Below are 15,438 nucleotides of genomic sequence, written 5' to 3'. Positions count from 1 at the left end.
TATTTAAACAGGAAGCTCTGGCCTGGTGCCCTTTTAATTCTAGATGAGTGTGTCTCTTAGTTACTATTTATGGTACAGTAAACCTGAGCAATAATTTTCCAGAATAATAAGCAACATAGGGGGTTTTAGTATCTGTTCACCAGGGCTGTTTTGAGGTTAAATTTCTAATTGTTCAGAAAACTCTTAACCCTGCCTGGTACCTAATTAAATTGTTGGGGTTTTTCTTTTTTCTATTTTTTTTTTTTTGCCTCTGATCACAGTAGTGTGACTACATTCTCTAAGTACAAGATTAGCTTAATCTGGGGCATGTGAGCAAGAAGGACCCCATCTCCACTAACGGTGTGGCATGTGCCCAGCCTTTTCTGTGAAGGTCTTTGGTGAGGGGGCGTTTGTAGGCTGGGGGCAGGACCCCACTTGGGTGCAGGTGGGTGGCCTGTTCTGTGGGGGTGGCTCTGACCTGGCCCATCTCTCCTTCAGAACCCAGTGGCCCTCTCGTGTGCAGTGACTGCAATGCTGATGTGGACAGTTACTCCAAGGAGCAGGCCCCCCACCCTCAGCCCACATGCAGGGACAGCACACAGCCAAGTGCACTGTGTGGGCAGGATCCCAGCCAGGGCGACCAAGGAGACTCTCCACATCATCCTCGCAGTGGGGCCGGGGACAGGTCCCTCTACCCCAGCAAACAATAGAATGCCGACATCCTTGAGGAAGCCGGCAGTGTCCCTAGATGGAAAAGGTGATCCCTTACTGTCCTTCTGGCCTCCCTGGCAGCTACACTAGCTGCCACAGCTGGTCATGCTGGAACTTGGCTCTGACGGCCTTCTCTTTCCCCAGGGGTCTTTGCCTGTAGTCTATAGTGAGGCTGTGCGACGCGGACCCCGCAGACCTTCAGCCCTGCCCTGTGTTCCCTTCAGGCAGCACGGAGCTCCCAGAGGCCTCCTTGGCCTTTCCTGCAGGTTGCTGTTTCCTTGGAGGGGGGTTAGGAATAGTTCTGGTGCCTTAGTGCATGGTGGGAATTAGAGACAAAAACCACATTTGTTTCCTGGGGTTCCTGGTGGGTTTGGAAGGACGGGGAGTCCTTGGTGTTGTGTGCTCTTCGAAGTTACGTTTAGCCTGCGTTGGTGGCTCCTGCAATGTGTCTTTGCTGTGAGGGGCTTTTCCCTGGAGGCTTGCTTCTTTGAGGGGTGGAGTGAAGGTTGCTAATCCACCACAAGCCATGAGTTAGGACGGTAGGCCTTTCTTCCTTCTCTGAAGCTCACTTTTTCTTAAAAGCAAATGTCATCTTGTCCATGTCGCCGGATTGTTAGCTGAGGCTTTTTATTAAGGCAAAGGCTGCTGGTGTTGGTACCTGTGGATTTTTCAATAGTGACGTTTTAATTCTGCCAATATAATATTACACTGGGGGTAAAAAAGATCAAGTTCTCACCTTCCAGGGCTTGCTCATGTCTACTGAGGAGCCTGAGCAGGCCCATCCATGCCCTCCCTTCACATAGACGGGACTGGGTGTGGACTACATAAGATTTAGCCCTAGACCTGGGTGTGTTTACACTTTTGAGACCTGTAGCTAACTGTCTTGTGAGTGCCAATGTGTAATTCACTGAAAATTACATTGAAACAAATAAGGTCCTTAAAAAAATCTCAAAGTACATTTCTTTAGCCAAAAAGCTGAAGGGAGATATCAGCCAAATGGCTACCTATGTCAGATGTTCCTGTCAGAGGGCATCATTGTTCCAGAGGTCATCATTGATCCATTGGTTTGTCCTCAACAGTTAACTAATAAATGTCACTTCCACAAAATATGTGAATTTGCTGCTTCTGAGAGGCAATGTGAAAGAGGAAGTATTACTTTTATGTACAAATTTATTTATTTATAGAAATTTTGGTACAATGTACATTGAAAACATGTAAAATATTGAAGTGTCTAACAAACGGCACTGAAGTGTCTTTAATAAAGGTTCATTTATAAGTGTTGAGCAAATGGCAGGAATGAAAATTGGGATATATGGTGTCCTTAGGGAGACAACAAATGGCTTCTTTGGGCTAGAAAATGTATGTGCAAAGCAGGTTTGCAGGTTAGAATCATGCAACTTATTCAGTAAATATTTATTAAGCATTTGCTAGACACTTAAGCATAGGATACCATGGTAAGCATGATAGAAAAGTTCTCTTAGGGAACCTGTTAGTCTATTAGGGCAGGGATATTAATTAAGAGCTATGATAAGGACCACATGGTAAGATCTAGAACAAGTTTCAAGATAAATTGTCTTTGAGGAAATACTGTTTAAGCTGAAACCTGATGGTTGAATACATATCAGCTAAGCACTGCTTGGAAAACAGTCTACCTTCTCTAATCCTCCAATGTCCAAATCCTGTTAACCAAATTGTGCATTATGTGTTCAGTAGTCAATACAAATGAGTTACTGGTACTCTAAGCAATTGAAATTGGCATGAAAAAGAAGTATATTTTCCATTCCTGGTCTAGAAGATACCATGCCAAATATAGCATGACATTTCTTCATTTTTAAATGCAAAAAAGATAATGATTTTAAACATCTTACAAACAGCAATTTGTTTCTTCACTCAAGCTTAACCAAATTTTGATAGAGTAAGTTCAGTTTTTAACATAATATATGTCACTTGGATGGTAAAATAGCATCCAATTATATGTTCAGTATCTGATGAGAGTCCAGAGGTAGGATGCCAAATATTTTAAGTTGTGGGTTTCGGTAGCAAGATTTGCCAACTGGAGTATATAATGAAATATATAATGAGATAAGCCTAATGGATTTACAGGAAAAGTAGAATTGATGAAGAGGTCTAGGCTCAATAGAAAAAAGATGAAAGGTCAGAGAATTGCTGATAGAGTGTGCAAAAAGGGAGATGCCCAAAAACTGAAGAGAAGACAATGAGGGACAAACATCACCAAAGAAAGTGGGTAAGGAATGAGGTACTGAAATATAAAGCATCAGAAAAGGGATAGTTTGGGGGATGGCAGGTTTTAGGGTGTGGCCATGGGAGTAGATGGATGAAAGAAATGGAGAAAAGCAAGTAACTGTGATTGTATCTTGACATGGGTGGAAGATGGTGAGGTTTAGTGGTGCTGTCAAAGCTTTAAGTCGTGTGAATATTTTCAAAAATCTGAAAATTACCCCAGTTGGGGATCAAATGGGAAGTAAATCTCAGTAACAGGGTATATGCAAGAATCTGATTTAATGATCAGCCTACAATCCCCTATAGAAAGAGGAACAAGGAATTGCTTAGAAGTGATGGAATGCAGACAGGATGCAGCTCTGGCTTAATCAAAAAGAGATGGCCATACTTCAGGCAAGGACTTGTGAGCCTGGGGTGGACAGATTGAGTATGAGGTAGAGTTCAGTGGAATAAAATGCGAAGAAATAGCTAGGGGCTCAAAAGAACAAAGATTTGGAAACACAAGTCCTTGGTTGAGAATAATAGAAATGGAAAAGGAACTACACAGGCTCAGGCTAATGAAAAAGGTGATTAAAGCCAGGGATAAAGGTCTTGATGGTAGTTGATTTTCAAACTCTTTCTAGAGCTTGAATGTTAAAATGTTTCCCTATTGATGCAGACAGGAGTACTCAGCTCTATAAGCCAGACAATAATCTCTGCCCAGTGGCTTACTTTCTGCCTTAAAATATGAGGCCTCTTAGGAGGGAAGTAGGCATAGCCAGGTAAGAGTCATGGTGACACATTTAGAGTTCTTCTGTTTTCATACAAACAGATTTGCACACAAAGGAGTGCTATCTTATGTAGGGACTGCCAGGTGGAATCATCTTGGGCATTAGCTGGATCAGTTGATGTTAATAGGTGTTTGTCAGCTTTCCAATGCTGTAACCAAATAACTGAGATAATCTTCATTAATAAGGAAAGTTTTATTTGGCTCACAGTTTCAGATGGTTGCATGGCCCCATGGCTTTTGGGCCTGAGGTGAGGCAGTCCATCATGGTGGGAATATGAAGCACTCCTGCACGTTTGCCAGAGAGCCAAGAGAGACAAGAAAAGTATGGGATATCAATATACCCTCCAAGGGCATTTCTCCAATGACCTAACTTCCTTCCAATAGGCCCCACCTCCTAAAGGGTCCACCATCTCCCTGAAACACTAAAGGCTGATAACCACAATTCTTTAAGACATAGGCTTTTGGTGAACATTTATCCAAGTGATAGCCATGGGTTTACTTGTGTTAGGATTCAGGGTTAATCCCATTCTTAGCATGGATCTGAGGTGAATTCAAAGTTGACCAGAAGTGGTAAATGGAGAGTTGGAAGAATGTAGAAAGAAAAGATAAGTTGTCTTGCAATTTTTCCTGTACACAGGAAATTCAAATTCTATATAACCATGAGAAGCCACAATACTGAATTCAGATCCCTATCACTTTTGGCAAGAATTTGTAAAAAATTTCAAAATCTAGCTCCCTTGAACTGCATGACCAGATAAAATTGAGGCAGCAGGTCAAAGAGTGGCACAGATCAATATAATTGTGGCTATGAACACATTGACAATCTAAGTCATTTAGGTGCAAGTCCTTAAAAATAATTGCAAAACAGTGTGTGAATTTTAGAGACAGTCTATTTTACCTACTGAAAAAGAGCAAGTTTATTCTCTCCAATAGAGAGAGAAGTTTGAGGCAGACACAATTTACCTCTTTCACCTAGCTACTTTGGACAAAAATCTGCAGAGACTGATGATGAATGCTGAGGATGGGAGCCTTGTTCTAACCAGATGAGGACACATGGATCTTTAATGTTTCCCACAGGTACAGAGGCAGGCTCTAAAGACAGGTATCCTGGATATATCCTCAGTGTCCAGAGTATCTTTCAGAGCATGGAATCTTTCAGAGTACAACAAACCAAACAAACACAATCACCAAGTTCAAGAAAAGAAAAGAAGGGTAACCTGGAAAATGCTTAGATCACAAGTGACCTTTTAAAACCAATAAAAGATGAATGTGCTATATAAAGACTCAATAATAACAATGCAAACAGCAACCAAATGTTCCAGAGGACAATGGCATCATGACATTAATAATATACTAACAGGCTGGGAACATAGGTCAGCTTTTCTTTGTGTGGAGTGATTTTTCTCTTTGCTTTTAATGATATGAGGTAAGCTCATAATTTTTATTCTCAATGGTAGATTTTGCTCCCAAATTAGTTATGTAACCTGATGCTCTATTCAGGTACCAGTGTTTTTCAACTAATATTTTAAGCAAAAGGAAAGTGAAATGACCTGTACACTTCCAAGTTCATTATATTTTCCCATTTGGGGATATACTTCTATATCTCAGAACATATCTCCATTGTTAAACAGCACATGCCTAATTGCATTAATGAAGGTATGTATTTTATTATGTATTTATAATTGTGGATTTCACTTCACTTACAGTAGCTATATATTAGTACTGAATTTATTTCCAAGTGGTTTCTCATCAGTCAAATGACTCCTTTAAAAATTCCAACTCATAACACAAGTATTGTAACATTCTAAATTTCCTAGACTCAGAGTATTGAGATAAAGAATCATCTTTGACCAAGGCTGTTGGAGGCCATGTATATAATATATAATTATATATAAATATATATTTATTCTAGTTATTAAGGCAGAGAGGACACTCTTTCAGAAACTCCTGTGTGGAATACCCCCACCCCCACCTCCACAACAAGAATGCCTGGATCATGCTGTCCTAACTCACAGTCTTAGGATCAAAGAGCCTCCTGGAGATGGGCGTCGCCTGCCAAAAGCCAAATAACCTGTTTATTGTGGCATCCCTGCCACCTAAAGAAGCAAGCACCAAGAAAAGACTCCTCCCACATGGAAACCTTATACATACTGATACCCTTTGATCTGTACCACTATAAATAAAGCAGGCACAGGCTTCTTCTTTGTTAGAAGCTAGACCCTTCTAGTAGGCTCAACTGGCCATGCCCCTGCTTTACATATATTCTTGCCTGTTTGTCTTTAATTTCTTGATATATTAGTTTTATAATTTTTATTGCGCAGCCAGCCCATCACTCCTAGGGGTACCCACCCTCCTCGCCCACGCAGGACATGAGCAAGTCAAGTCTACACAAATTGAAAATAAAAGGAAGCCTAATAGAGGCTTCATTCAAACATCTGGGTTTAAGATATCAAAAGAAAATTGTAGAGGGCTGGGGTTGTGGCTCAGGGGTAGAGCATTCATCTAGCATGATTAAGCCCTGGGTTTGATCCTCAGCACAACATAAAATAAATAAATAAATAAAGGTATTGTGTCCAACTATATCTAAACACCATTAAAAAAAGAAAAATAAAGAAAGAGAAAACTGTAGAGGTTGTAAAGGAAGAACACCATTGCTGGCTCGTACAAAATTTTCCTACAGTCCCATATTAATCTTTGTGGAATTCCACTAGGGAATATTAAGGACAAATTGAAAAAAGCAGAATCTGCAATGAAACCTAAAGGGTGGGATATAAGCTAAAGGAGATGTGAAGTCTAGAAAGGATTAGCTACTGAGCACCCAGAATGTGATAATGAGCAAAGTCCATTTGAATTCAGCAAGTTCATGTGCTACAAGCAGAGTGGAAGGAACCTTGGCTTTACATTTTCCTTTAATGTAGACTCTTAATATACTGCATGATATGTTGGCATGTTGGCCTATTTTAAAAATTAGACACCAAAGAATTTGAGTATTATTCTGTTAAAATTGGAGTGCACACAGAAAAGAGTGTTTGAGCAGGAGAAATAAAATGAAAATTTCAGGACTCTTTATCTGGCAATAAGGTATAGGCTCAACTTCAGGCCAACTTTGAACAGTTAAAGGCAATATTCAAAAGAGAAGGAGTGAAAGCCTGACTTGAATAAATTGAATAAATTAGTATATACATGGAAAAATAAATTGATCTTTGAAGAAGAATTGGAATAAATTAGCAGCTTGTTAGAAATAAGGGGTTTCTGATTAGTTAATTAACTCTTTGGTAATTCTTAGAAATACATTCAATAATTATGAAATATACTATAGAACACTTTTTAACCTAACTGCTGAATTTTCTACCTGGGGCCCAAAGTCAGTTTAATGACATTAAACTCGCCAGGAGGTGAATATGCCTCATGCACAAGCATCAATCAAATAATAAAAATGTAGAGATTTTCAGAGAATAATAAGCAATAAAATGTGCATTATTAGCTCAGCCAAGTATGTATATAGTGTTTCCTTTGTTTCTTCTTTCCCCTGCCGCTACATATTTGGTTTGTGATTCTTTGTGACATCTATTGGAATGCCTGGAGACAAGACCCAGCTTTCCCTTCAGATTGTCCAACATTCTTGATACCTGCCTGTGGTATACAGGCTCTGGTCTTCAGAGCTGTGCAGTTTCTCACCGATCTCAGCAATAGGTTATCAAACTTAACACATCACATCTTTGCTGATTTCTGATGTGAGCAAATGGATCTTAATGACTTTCTAAAGCATAGACTCACTTCCATTACCATTTAATTTTTTTTTTTTAGAGAGAGAGAGAGAGAGAGGATTTTCTTTTTAATATTTATTTTTTAGTTTTCAGAAGACACAGCCTCTTTGTTTGTATGTGGTGCTGAGGATCGAACCCGGGCCACACACATGCCAGGCGAGCACACTACTACTTGAGTTACATCCCCAGCCCACCATTACCATTTTTTGAGACCTTTGCTCCCATTTAAAATCCTAAAGAGTTATCTGCCCCATCACCTCCATTCCCAATTCTTCGTCATGTATATATTCTTGTCCTACACTCAAACAGGACAATGTTGCCCTTATCTACAAAAATTTACCAAACATCATTTGGTTTGGGACTTGGAATGCTCATTTAAATCAATTAAAAACATTTCCTGTTTCCTAGTGAAGTGAAATTTAAATTCCAGGTCACTTGGGGAGGTAATTTAAGGAGCTGGCTGTCCCCCAGCACTGGGATCATGGCAGGAGAACTTAGATAGCTCCCTGCAGTTGTTTTGCCTCTTCTGTTGGATGGCCATGTCATTGATAGATGGTGCCTTGAAGGTTGTGTATGCACTGTGCTATTGTAAATGTCGTGGGCACTAAACCATGAGTGAGCTTCATTTTTGTTCTATTTATTTTGGAATGGACAAGACATTATTTTCTGTTTCTCAAAACAATACTGCCAGACCTCTGAAACTGATTGGAAAGTGAGATTTGGGCCTTTTATATCTGCATTGTTAGGAAGTATAACCACAGGGTTCCTAAGAGGTCACTTTACAAATTCATCCATTCATAAAAGGCATCACCTGATTCTGCCTAGCTTTATTTGACTTTTTGAACTGTAGAATATTTTGTTTCCTGGCCAAATGGAAAAATGAGACCAAAGAAATGCCCAAATAAAGATTTCTTAGTAGAAATCACTTTGGATTGAACTATTATTTCTCACGGTTGTTAGCAAATAGCCACCTGTCTCAGAGAAGAGACTGAATTCTTCTAATGGAACTTAGCTGGAGCAGCCTAAAGCTATGACTTGAACAACAGTCTGTTTGTCTCCCTTATTCCTTCCCAAGGGTGGTCTGGCATGAACTGTGCTTTCAAGAGACATTAGTTTCTAGCATGCCAAAGCCCAGGTCCCTTCATTTAAAATGCTTTCTGAACACTATTTTACATAAGACCTTTTGAATAATTTGAAAAATGTTGGCTGTAGCAGAACTAGGCATGGTTTAATTTTACCATAAGATGCTTCAGAGCAGAGTGGAGAAAACTTCAGATCTGGCTCCATTGTTTGTAACAGGGATGCTTCCTCTTGTTTATTTTGGGGAGTGTGGGCCAGGCTATTCCAGAGGTTCTCCTGAATTCCTTCTTCCTTTATATTTCTACATTGAATGTTCTGTTTCTGCACCTATATTTTTGGTGAAAATTGTCAGAATCAAAATGCAGCCACTTGCTGGGTGCTGTGGTGCACACCTGCAATCCCAGAATTTTGGGAGGCTAAGGCAAGAGGATCACAAGTGCAAGGCCAGCCTCAACAACTTTACAAGGCCCTAAACAACTTAATGAGACTCTGTATCAAAGTTAGAAAAAAAAAGTTAAGGGGGATAGGGATGTGGTTCAGTGGTTAATTACATCTGGGTTCAATCCCTGGTACTGTGATAGTAGGTGCAAATGTGACTCCATTTTGTTTTATGACTTCATCCTGTAAAACAACCATGCCAAGTAGAAGAGTAATGATTGGAGCAAGATGTTCTTTTCCTTTTGCTATAGAAACCTTTAAGAACACGGAACTACCTAATGGGGTATTTTGTTTCTGTAACTAGGGTAACAGGGCTCTGTTTCTGTAACTGGGGTGACTGGGCTAACTGTGATTGGTTAGGCTTTCCTCCGCTTGACTGCACTGTCCCGCTTCTGTTACCTGGCTTGCTTGCATTGGCTAGGCCCCCTGAACATCCCTTTTGCAGTTTTCAGGCTTATAAGGAGTGCCCTTGCAATTGTTCAGGGCTGATCAGGGGAACAGCTTTATGTTCTGGTCAGCCGCCACTGGTGTGCTCAATAAAGGCTTGATTCGATTATACATGAGTGGTCTGGAAGTCCGTTTATGAAACCCTGGGACAAAGCTTTAACTATAACAGTACAAAAAATAAAAAATAAAAAAGCCTCCCATGATAATTTCCTTAGCATTTCACAGCTTTCGCCAACCACGATATTGCAAAGCCAAAGGCATTAATTTAGTCTTTTATTTTAAAACACCATATCTCACTTAACTACCAGCTAAAAATTCACTCCAAGATTCTGTGGCTTTTTATTGCCTTGCTTGTCAGCTATTTCTCATTAAATTTCTGTTGCCAGAGGAGTTAAATATCCTGGATATTTCTGTTGCCAGAGGACTTAAATATCCTGGATACCTGGAGTCTATAATTTTATTTAATTTCCCAGCAAGCAACTGCAGAGTTATTTCTGATTTTCTGCAGTTCACAAGTTTTAGATCATACCCAACTTTAAATCCTCTTTCTTTCTTTCTTCTTTTTTTTTGTTTTATGGATCCTAAGTTTATTCATTCTGTTGTGCTGTTACTTTCTTTGTACCAGTCCTTAGGCTACTATGAGCCAATAGCAGGACAAATCTTCAAACCAAATCCTTCTCCATTATGTAAATAAAATGAATAACATTGAATTCATTATCTCACCTTTTTGATACATCACCTATAAAATAAAACTTTGTAGGTTGCTAAACCACACCATCAAATTCCTGTTCTGATAACCTGCCCATACTGATTACCAAACATCTCTTCTTACCCAACTCAACCCTTGCAGCAATTCTGCTCTTCCAGATATATGCATAGAAATGGTTTGAATAGATTTCATGTCCATAAATAATTATATTTAGCATATACACAGAATTTTATGATTTCACCCTTACTTATGAATTAATTTGCTATAGTAGATTTAATAATTTCCATTACCAACATTTTATGCTTGGATGAAATAAAATTCAGAGAATAACATTTCAAATTGCCAAAACTAGATTCTGCCTCTGTAAATACATTCATTTTTTAAGTTCTGAAACATGTATTTTCCCTAGTCTGCTTTGAAAAGCAAATGCAGATTTAACTTTTACCAATATGCTCAATTTTAATTTCTTTTCTTCAAATGACATTCAATTTTGGCAGATAAATATGACTTTCCAGTTATTTCAAAAAATTAATTTAATTACATGATTTCACAGCTGAAATCTATTGGAGTTCTTTGTTTTTCTAACCCAGGGAACATAAGTGCAGAGAGAGTTCAAATTACTTGTTAAGTTACACACTCTTGGGGCTGGGGATGTGGCTCAAGCGATAGTGTGCTCGCCTGGCATGCGTGCAGCCCGGGTTTGATCCTCAGCACCACATACAAAAAAAGATGTTGTGTCCGCCGAGAACTAAATAATAAATATTAAAAAATTCTCTCTCTTTCTCCCCCACTCTCTCTCTCTCCCACTCTCTCTTTAAAAAAAAAAAGTTACACACTCTTATTGAAGTACATCTACTATGTTTCATAGGCTAAAACAGTATTTAGGTATCCAACTACCTTTTATTACTTATTCACACTTGGAGAAATTATTATCAAATATTATCTACATCATTCTTTATATGCTTCTTTTGAAATTATATTTGATAAATTCTCATCAAATATTATCTACATTATTCTTTATATGCTGCTTTTGAAATTATATTTATCTACACATTGTATTACATATATGATATATTATTTTTGTTGTATCATGTATTGGATTTATATATTTGTGAATTGTAAAGACTCAGAACACAAGATCTACATTTTCAAAATTGTTCAAGACACTTCTAATACTAAAACTTATCATTAGACATAATTTAAATAAAGCATGTGTTTCTGAGATCAAAATATTTTCAAAATCACCACATTATATTTATCATAAAATGTTGAAAAGACATGGAAATACCAAATCAAAAGTTTAAGATCACCCTCAATTCTCCCCTTCAAATAAAACCTTTATAAAACTTTGGTTTTACTCAATGTTTTGCCTAGTAAAGAGCAGCTTTTTGCACATACTAAGAATCAATGGACATTAGAAAATGAATGAATGATAGATGTCAATCCATGTGAATTCTAAACGAAAATTAGATCAATGTATATGTATTTTTTTTAACTTGTCCTTTTTTCACTTAAAATATCCCTAGCAATTACATATATTCAGTATCTTCATGCAATACAATTTTTATAGCTGAATCATGTTCAAGTCATTCAATTGAGTGAGTTACCTCATTTTAAATCTATGAGAAGAGATTAACATTTTTTGAATTAGTATGACATACCTCTCCCTGACATTGCCCTGCTTCAAACCTCTACTGGATCTTTAAAAGTCCAGGAGTCTTCACAATTGGAGATGATGTGTCCATCTGGCCCTATTGCCTCTTCACTTTGTCTGTTGACCCCAACCCAATTTCTTTCAGAGAAATTATGTACCATTTCCCAGGAGTGACTCCACACTCTCAATTTTTGGTCCCTAAAGCACCCTCCTCCTTCCACCAGAAATGCTAGTCCTACTCCTCATCTTAGAACACATGTGTAGCCTTCCAAATCCAAATCCAAGATTTTATTACTAAATCCTGTATCACAGTGATCCTCAGGAATCAGCATAAACCACACAGAACAAGAAGTTGAGTAGAGATGAGGAAAACTGAAGTTTTAGGTCAATTCAGGAGAAAGAAAAGAACATTTTGGTTTGAGTGAGCAGCCAACCCTCTAGACAGGGTTATTTTCCTGTTGTCCATGAACAAGAAAAAGCCATCTAAAGCAGCACATTCTTTTCTTCTCTTAAGGAAACAGTGGAATTCAATTCCTCTCTTCTGAGGCCCCGAGTGATTGGAGAATGGATTGGTAGAGAAGAAAACGATGCTGATCCACTAGCTGTTGGAATTCTGCAGCCCCCAGTTTCAAGAAGTAAAAATGGCCAATGGGAAAGTGAAGACAGTGGCTCTAGCCCTGCAGGAAGGTAAGCAGAGATGCCTTCCAGTATTCTATGACTGGTCACTAAAAGATGAATGGAAAATAAACCCAAGTGTAGGATTTTGATGAGATACCTCATAGTAATTTTATATAGAAAAACTGGTAAGCTTTGTGTGGGATAAAACATTTAGCTAGATTTAATTTTACCATGATGTGTGTGTGTGTGTGTGTGTGTGTGTGTGTGTGTGTGTTTGTGTATGCTTCAAAACATCACATCACACATAATAAGTACATAGTTTTACATGTCAACTTAGAGTGTCATTAGGCTTGCTCTTGGTTTGGGTGTTTTTCTTCACATCTAGGTGGTTACCATCTTTTTGCTACTAAAACCAAAAGGGAAAATAGTTTCAAGGTTATAAGCTGTTAGTCAAGACCAACTATAACACTGGGCAGCAAGTGGCTGGCTGTTAAGACTTGGAGAGGGGATTCCTGAGGTATTAGAATGATGTAGTTCATCATCAGGAAGAAAAAAAAAAAACTTAAATGCATAATATAGTGTAAGAAGTAGAGTAAATGTGAAATATAAGAAAATAGAAATCTTGCTTTAGAACTATTTAGGTTTATAGTTGAAAACTATGATTGAATATAATCATCCATAATATATTTAATTTTTAAAACTATTCTAAACTTGCAAGTACATATAACACTTACTCAGAGCCCTGATGCCCAAATGGTGGCAAATATGCCTTAAGCATCCTTATTCTGGTACAAGTGAAGTAATGTTGAAATGTCCAGATCATATTTATTAGGTAGAGCATATTCAATATTATCTTGTTTTTGTTGTTGTTTTTGTAATATCATTTTGAGAGTGCAACTCAAAGCAAAATGAAAACTTCAAGGAAGTTGTGGTGGAAAGCATTATGGGAGGCGTGGCTGACACCAAATTGAGAAAACAGATTTAAATATTCATAATTAAAATGTACCAGAAACTTGTAATAGGAACTTTCTATGTCATTAGCTGACCACCACAAAAACCTTGCTCCTATGCATAAATCAGCCACACTAAATTTGTATTGCCTCTGTTAAATTTAGCAGCAGCCCATAAATACTTTTTTCTCAAAGAGAAAACCATTTTCTACATGTAATAGCTTTCAGAGTTTCTTTGCTTTGACTTATAACTTGGGGGGAGGGAAAGAAGTTCAAAATACTCATTAATGTGCTTCAGACATATAGAAAATTGATTCTATTTCCATGAGAAATAACTTTTAAATAATATAAATAGTTGACGTGTCTCATGTAAGGAGGAGAAAAACATTTTTAAAAATCCATTTATCTTCTTCTGTGAAACGCCAGATCAATTTCACCTATCAATGAGGGTAATTTTATTTTTAATATAAGACTTATAACACCCACTAGACCTTTATCTTTATTCATTGGTAGATATTGAGTTCTTAAATGTAAAATAGAGAAATGTCAGCTTTCATTTTATTTTTATTTAATCATAATAATAATCATGGCTATCTTACTGCTTCTATGTTCTTCCTTGCTTCAGTGAGGAAGCTCTTATTCTCTTTGGAATGCTGAATAAAGGGGAATCCAAATTGAATCATTTTCTGCAATCCTAATTGAATACCTTCCTCAGAAAACTCATTATTATTAGTAGTAGTATTAGGGATTGAAACCAGGGGTGCTTATCCACTGAGGCTCATCCCCATTCTTCTTTTATTTATTTATTTTTTTAAAATTTTGAGACAGGGTCTCCTGAAGTGGCTCAGGGCCTTATTAAGTTACTGAGGCTGGCTTTGAACTTGCAACCCTCCTGTCTCAGCGTCCTGAGTCATTGAGATTACAGGCATGCAGTCTATGAAGAGCTTTCAAATATTTGTCTTGGAAAGTAGCTTTCACTTTTATTTTTCTTTGTGTTTAAGTTATGGGTTCACACATACTTATGAATATAAGAAAGTGGTGAAGTTCTACCTTGATGTTCCATTAGAGCAGAAAAAATATGTGCACATCTGAAATACATGTAGAGAACAGTGGTAAATTCTGTTAGAAACTACATTTCTCCCTTTTTTCTAATTCAAGACAGAATTCCTGTGTTTTTGCTACTAGCTCACACAGAATTCAACTTGATTTGGATGAATAAGAAAGTGATGTAGATAAATTTTTAATGGCTGTAGAGTCTGTACCTATAATATTAGTCTTTCCCCTTAAATAGTAATGAACATGTACAATAATTTAGCCTTATTAAACATTAGCAGGCTGAATGATATTCTAGACTCCTCAAAGAAAATTTGATTTTCAAGCCTGACTTCATCCATTTTTCTTTCTCCCACTGGGGCTTGCATATGGTTGTTGTCAATAGGCTTCTGTTAAAGGAGTGATGGAGGTAAGGACTGTTACTAGACATCTGCAAGGTAAAACTTATTCACCAGCTTATTAACTTATTGTCTATCTTTAGTTGTTGCCCATATCCCTTGCACATTTTTTCCTACCATCTATTGTTCATATTTTTTCTGAATTGTTGTTATTACAATACTCCATATTTAGCAAGTAGCCAACTTTCCCTTTCATGCAGAATGATAGAAACATGACAGGCTGAATTGTCACTCTTAAAGAGAATTAAATAGATGTTATACTAAACCTTGAGAGTCTTATGGGTAGAAACTTACCTGAAATATTTTCCTAGAGAATTTTTTAAAATAACGTATGTCAATTAAACTTTTTTCCTTAGCCCCCCTCCCCCAAGTATGGCATTGTACAAAAAGGTTCAACAATTTTGGAATGTGTAACTGACACCTCTAATGGTTCAGTGCTGGTTAAAGTGAAGGCAGTTGCAAGGGTACTATGGAGAAACTAACAGAAAAGAACAGGAGACACTAATGTGACATCCATGACCCCTAGCCAGTCTCTGGATGGGACTTAAGAGCTCTGTAAATCTCTTAAATTCCATGCAAAATTTTGTATTTTGTGTTGATGGACATTTTTCCACCTATTCTTTC

At 37.7% G+C, this 15,438-nt stretch overlaps 1 pseudogene; it reads left to right on the top strand.

Moving 5' to 3' along the window:
• The window catches only part of LOC143381516 (leucine-rich repeats and immunoglobulin-like domains protein 1), a 52,605-nt pseudogene that overhangs the window by 5,177 nt on the left and 31,990 nt on the right, over positions 1-15,438 (top strand).

This window comes from Callospermophilus lateralis, chromosome 15, assembly GCF_048772815.1.
Source record: "Callospermophilus lateralis isolate mCalLat2 chromosome 15, mCalLat2.hap1, whole genome shotgun sequence".
Classification (NCBI taxonomy): Eukaryota; Metazoa; Chordata; class Mammalia; order Rodentia; family Sciuridae; genus Callospermophilus; species Callospermophilus lateralis.
This window is presented reverse-complemented; position numbering and strand designations above follow the sequence as displayed.